The sequence below is a fragment of the Myotis brandtii genome, unplaced genomic scaffold, assembly GCF_000412655.1.
Source record: "Myotis brandtii unplaced genomic scaffold, ASM41265v1 scaffold1347, whole genome shotgun sequence".
NCBI classification, from domain to species: Eukaryota; Metazoa; Chordata; class Mammalia; order Chiroptera; family Vespertilionidae; genus Myotis; species Myotis brandtii.
The window spans coordinates 190,181-197,086 of NW_005354788.1; positions in this window are offsets into that span (position 1 = coordinate 190,181).

A 6,906-nucleotide genomic window follows, 5' to 3' on the forward strand; every position below is an offset into this window, starting at 1 on the left:
TCTAGTCTATACTAATAAAAGGGTAATATGCTAATTAGAGTGGATGTCTTCAAGATGACCATCAGGACGTCCTTCTGGACAAAGTCACAGTGGCTGCCTGAGGCTCAGGCAAGCTGTGGACGGCAGCTGCCGCTGCCCAGGGCCAGCCCGAGACTCAGGCAGCCACATGCAGATGCAAGGCCCGAGGCTCAGGCAGCCATGGTGGCCACCAGTGGCAGCAGCAGTGGAGTGATGGGGGCGGTGCCTTCCCCTGATTGGCCAGGTCACCTCTGGCAGAGGGAGGCCAGACTGCAGCTTAGGCTGGGGGCTGAGGCAGAGGCGGTTAGGGGCAATCAGGCCGGCAGGGGGGCAGTTATGGGCAAGGCAAATATAACAGGCATGCCTATATTATCTAGTCTTCCCTTTACTCTTTACTGTTATTTAATAACCAGGTTAGTATACGGTATCATTTTTATATATCTGTTGACCGTTGGTATGTCTTCTTGGGAGAAGTGTCTGTCCAGGTCCTCTGCCCATTTTTTAATTGAATTTTTTTGTGTGTTTGGTGTTGAGTTGTATGAGTTCTTTACATATTGTCAGAGGTGTTGTTTGTAAATATCGTCTCCCATTGGGTTGGTTGCCTTTTTGTGTTGTTGATTGTTTCTTTTGCTGTGCAGAAGCTTTTTACTTTAATATAGTCCCATTCATTTATTTTTGCCTTTATTTCCCTGGCCTTTGGGGTCAAATTTATAAAACGTTTTTACAACCAAGGTTCATATGTTTAGTACCTATGTTTTCTTTTATGTAACTTTTTGTTTCAGATCTTATATTTAGGTCTTTGATCCATTCTGAGGTAATCTTTTTACATAGAGACAAACTGTAGTCTAGTTTCATTCTTTTGCATGTGGCTTTTCAGTTTTCTCAGCACCATTTATTAAAGAGGCTTTCTTTTCCATTCTATGTTTTTGGGTCCTTTGTCGAAGATTATTTTCCCACATACATGTGGGTTTATTTCTGGGCTCTCAAGTCTGTTCCTTGGTCTATGTGTCTGTTTTCTGCCAGCATCATTCTGTTATGGTTACTGTCACTTATACATAATTTGAAGTCCCAGGGTGTGATTCCTCTGGCTTCATTCTTTTCTTGCAGGATTACTTTAGCTATTCAGGGTCTTTTGTAGTGCCACACAAATCTGATGATTTTTTTGTTCTATTTCTTTAAAAAAATGTCATTGGGATTTTGATGAGGATTGCATTAAATCAATATATTGCTTTGAGTAATATGGATATTTTAAATATGTTGATTCTTCCAATCCATGAACACAGAGTATCTTCTCATTTCATTGTGTGTGTTTTTTCCTTTCTCTTTTAATAATGCTTTGTAATTTTTAGTATATAGGTCCTTCACATTCTTTGTTAGTTTATTCCTAGGTATTTTATTCTTTTTCTTGCAATTGTTAAAGGAATTGCATAATTCATTTCCCCCCAAAATTTTATTATTAATATATAGGAATGGTAGTTTTGGGGAATATATAGGAATATGGTAATTTTTGTACCATATACAAAAATTAACTCAAAATGGATTAAAGACCTAAATAGAAGTCCTGAAACAATAAATTACATAGAAGAAAATATTAGTATGAAACTTATGGACTTTAGTCTTAGAGAAGATTTTATTAATTTGATCCCAAGGTCTAAGGGAAGTAAAGGCAAAAATAAATGAATGGGACTATAGCAAACTAAAAAGCTTGTGCACAGCAAAAGAAACCGCCAACAATATGAAAAGGCAACCAAGCAAATGGGAGAAGATATTTGCAAACAACAGCTCAGATTAATATCAAAATATATACAGAACTCATGCAATTCAACACCAAACAAACTATCTAATTAAAAAATGGGCAGAGGACCTGAACAGTATGGAAGCTCCTCAAAAAAATTAAGAATAGGGTTACCACATGACCCAGCAAACCCTCTTCTGGGTTTCTACCTGAAAAACTTGAAAACATTTATTTGCAAAGATATATGCACCCCTATGTTGATAACAGCATTATTTATGGTGGCCAAGACCTGGAGACAATCCAAGTGTCCTTTGATAGATGATTGGGTAGAGAAGATGTGGTACATATATACAATAGAATACTACTCAGGCATAAAAGATGAAATACTGACATTTGCAACAACATGGATGGGCCTTGCGAATATCATGCTAAGTAAGCAAAATAAGTCAAACAGAAAAAGAACCATATGATTTCACCCATGTGGGATATAAAACTGAAAACAACAAATGAACAAATAAGAAAGACAAACAAACAAAACCTGATATCCCTGGTGGCTCCATTGGTTGGAACATCATCCTGTGCACCAAAAGGTCGTAGTTTCTATTCCCAGTCAGGGCACCTACCTAGGTAGCAAGTTCAATCCCTGCTGAGGGTGTGTATGGGAGGCAACCGATCTATGTTTCTCTCTCACATCCATGTTTCTCTCTCTCTCTTTCTCTGTAATACTGTCAACAACTTTTAAAAATTATAAAACTTTTGTATAACAATAAATGTATTGTAATTATTAATAAAAACAGAAGAGACAGACAGGCACGTGGTGGGGAGTGAGATCAGACATACATACGTTCTCTGTCCGACTTACTTCACTTACTACACTTACTTCACATAATACCCTCAAGGTCCATCATGTTGTCACCAATGGCAGGATTTCCTTATTTTTTGTGGCTGAATAATACTTTATTGTATATATGTACCACATCTTCTTTATCCATACATCTGCCAATGAATACTTAGATTGCTTCTAGATCTTGGCTATCCTCCTATATAATAAAAAGCCAGTATGCAAATCGACCAAACGGAGGAACAACTGGTCGCTATGATGCACACTGACCGCCAGGGGGCAGATGCTCAAAACAGGAGCTGTCCCCTGGGGGGCAGTGCGCTCCCACAGGAGGAGTGCCACTCAGCCAGAAGCTGGGCTCACCGCTGGCAAGCGCAGTGGCTGTGGCGGGAGCCTCTCCCGCCTCCGCGGCAGCGCTAAGGATGTCTGACTGAGGGCTTAGGCCCGCTCCCCCGAGGGCTCCCGGACTGCGAGAGGGCACAGGCCAGGCTGAGGGCCTCCCCTCCCTGAGTGCACAAATTTTGTTGTAAATAACGTTGTAAATGAACATGGGGGTGCAGATACCTTTTTGAATTAGTGCTTTAGATTTTTTTGGATCATATGATAGTTCTACTCTTTACTTTTTTGAGGAGCCTCCATACTGTTTTCCATAATGAGTGCAGCAATTTATATTCGCATCACAGTGTACGAGGGTTCCCTTTTCTCCACATTCTCTCCAACACATGGCCTTTCAGGAACTGCCCTGTAGTTCCCTTCTGAGTCACCAGGTGGCAGTTATTTCTTGTCTTTTTTATAACAGCCATTTTAATAGGTGTGAGGTGATAGCTTTTTGTTTTTATGAGATTTATTATGTTTTAATCCAACATTTCCACTTTAAAAAATATATTTTTTATTGATTTTTTAGAGAGAGAGAAAGGGAGAAGGATAGAGAGATGAAACATCGATGAGAGAGAAACACCATGCCTCCTGCATGCCACGCCCCCCCCTCCCCGCAAGCCCGCAACCAGGTAGGTGCCCTGACCTGGAATTGAACCGGTGGCCTCTTAGTTCTTGGCTCAATGCTCAACCGCTGAGCTACACCGTTCGGGCCAACATTGCTATTTTAAAGTGTGGGGCATTCTATCGAACACCTGCCTCACCTAATGCTGAAATCATAGTTTATGTTGCTGCTCATGTAGAATTGGACTTCTCCCAACATTTAGAAATAAAAGGGAGCTCACACACTTCTGCTGGGAAGGTACGAATGCTATTACCACTTTGGAAAATGGCTTAGTGGTTTCTTATAAAGGTAAACACACACCTACCCATTGACCCAGAAATCTGACTCCTGAATATTTACCCAAGATAAATGAAAAATATGTTCCAAAATACTTAATCCAGAATGTTCCTAGTAGTACTATTGTTATTGGAAATAGCCCAAATGTCCAGCAGCAGCATAATAAAAACAACAAGTGATGGCATATTCACACAATGCACTACTTCTTACTCAACATGAAAAGAATGAGCTACTGATGCCTGGCTGAATCCCAGCAACATGTGGCGTGAAAGAAGGCAGAACGCTACAGTACGTGCTGTATGAGTGCACTCAGATGACACTCTAGAGAAGACAGAGCTGGTCAGTAGTGATGGGAAACAGCAGCGTCACTGCCTCTTGGGGGAGGAGGGCTGCTGCGGAGGCCACGGGGGCTGCCCAGGCTGATGAAAATGCTCCTTATCTTGACTGGATGTGGAGTACACAGCGTGTATCTGTTTGTCAGAACTATCCAGTTAAGATGTGTGCTTGCAGTATATGTAAAATCTTTCTAGAATGTGTCTAAGTTTATGTATGTGTATGATTTATGTCTCCAAGTTGAAAATGGAAGGCAGGAAATATTAACAGCCTCGCAGACTTAGCGTTGCAGAGTAGATCACATTAATTTAACTTCCGGGAACACTTTGGTGACAGGGGAAACTGAAGACCTCTGCAGGATGCAGGCCCAGGATCTTTGGTTTTGCATTTTTAAGGATTTTCTGGCCTTTTAGGAACTGCCCTGTAGTTCCCTTCTGAGCCACCAGGTGGCAGTGCTTTACCAGTCAGTCAGGGGCCTGGGAGGGGTCAGATCACAAGAGATACCTGTGTGTCTGGAGCCAGGAAAGAACTGGTTTTGTTATGTCACCGTCACTCACTTTTGAGCAAACACTATTACTCATCGTGGTTACCTACTTAATCCAGCAGGCTTAGCTGAAGACGACTTTTATCTGTTTCCAAAAATTATATCTGGGGTGCAAATATGCCACCATTGCAGGTAACCATGACAATGTGCTTAAGGCTCCTTTGAAAGCTGGTGGAGGAGGAGTTCCCAAACGTGGAAACGTGACCTCCCTGTGTGGCTGACTTGTGGCGTGGTCCTCTGGGGACGAGTTTGGAAAAGTCCAAATGATTCACCTTCAGTGGTTCCTCCCTCACAGAGCCCAGTCCCCCAATTTTCCGTGGATCAAAGAGCCCGCTTTCCTGATAATTGCTAGCATTTGTTGAACATTTTCCATGCTGTTTTCCGTGCTGGCGGCAGGGGCCGGGGCGTCGGGGAGGGCAGTAGGCAGCTTGGCCAGAAGAACTACACGAGGTCCCTGCGAGAACTATACAAGGGTCATTGGGCCAAGACACAGCATGTTCAGTAGCAGAGAGATGGAGGCAGGAAGGACTCTCACGCCAGGGGCAGAGGCAAGGTTGTGTCTGTGTCCGGGATGGAGAGGTGTGGCGGATGTCGCTGGAGCTTACAGTTGGTTGTGAGAGATTTGACCAGCGTGAGTAGATGCCCAGGGTGCCAGGTCCACACGTGGCGTGTTTGGTGAGGAGTGTCCAGGGGATGCTTCCATGACAGGCTGACTCCAGATCTCAGTGCCCAGTCCCACAAGGATCGATTTTCACTCTGGCCAATGTCTGACGCTGGCTGGGGCTGGTGTGTGTGTACAGGCGGGTGTGGGTGAAGGGTGTTGGGTTTGGCAGCTCTGCCATGGCTGTGGGAGGTGCCACCTTCCTGTGACATTGCCATCTGGACGTGTGGCATCTGTGCCCCCTCTGCTTTGCTGTGCTCTAGCCCAGAAGTAACTCACTTTACTTCTGCCTGGAGCCCATTCCCCAGAATTAGTCACATGGCCCCACCCAGCCACAGGGGAGGCTGGGAAAGGCAGTCTTGCTCAGTCTGATGGGACCTGAGGTGGGGCTGGATGAACGTGGAGAGCTGCCTCTGGAGCCGTGGTTGACAAATGCTGGGGAAGGACTGTATTAGGGGTACAAAGCCCGGGAGTGTTTTAAGTCAGGGAGTGTTATGGTCAGATGGGTCACCTGTAGTCACACTTCGTGATGCTGTGGGCTCTGGGACAGGTCTGCCTGCAGCTGGTGTGGAGGTGCAGAGGCCCAGGGCTGCTCCAAAGGGTGGCAGGTGCTGTCTGATGGCAGGATTTTCTGCCAGAGAGAGTCGGAGAGGGGATTCCCGCTGTGTCACCACTGCGGCCTGGACACAGGCCACTTCTCTCCAAAAGCTCCCAGGGTGCCCTGGATGCCGCATCCACCCATGAGCAGCGACGCCTGCCCCTGAGGCTTGTTGTCGGGGCTTTGGTTGAGTGGAACCTGGAGGCCCTGAGCTGACCAGGGAGTTCTGCCTCCAGTTCATGCCCAGATCCCGCTGCCTTTGCACCAGCGGAGCAGGGGCCTCCTCCTCCTCCTCCTCCTCCTCCACTGCCCTCGGCTGCCCGCTGCCTGCAGGGACTTGCGCTCACCCCCTGGGTGCCCTGGTATCTGCACTCACCTGGCTCTCACCCGTGTATCTGGTGCCTGCTGTGCTCAGCCTGCTGCCACCCCTTGATGCCAAACTCTGTCCCCCTGCCACTTGGTCACCTGACTGCCTCACACGAACTCTGAAGTGAGTGTGTCTGCCTCAGGCTTCCTGCCTGATCCCTGATTTAGCCTAGTCCCCGGTTCTAGCTGATTCCCTAAGCTCTTGTCCTCCTGGCCCCATCCTCCTGATGCCCATAATTCCCATTTGTCACCTTCTTTTGAAGGGCCCGGTGCCTCCTCCCACAGGGTGCGCCTGGCCTGGCCATCCTGGAGCAGTCTGAGCCTCGACACCAGTGATGGCGAACCTTTTGAGCTCAGTGTGTCAGCATTTTGAAAAACCCTAACTTAACTCTGGTGCCGTGTCACATATAGAATTTTTTGATATTTGCAACCATAGTAAAACAAAGACTTATATTTTTGATATTTATTTTATATATTTAAATGCCATTTAACAAAGAAAAATCAACCAAAAAAATGAGCTCGCGTGTCACCTCT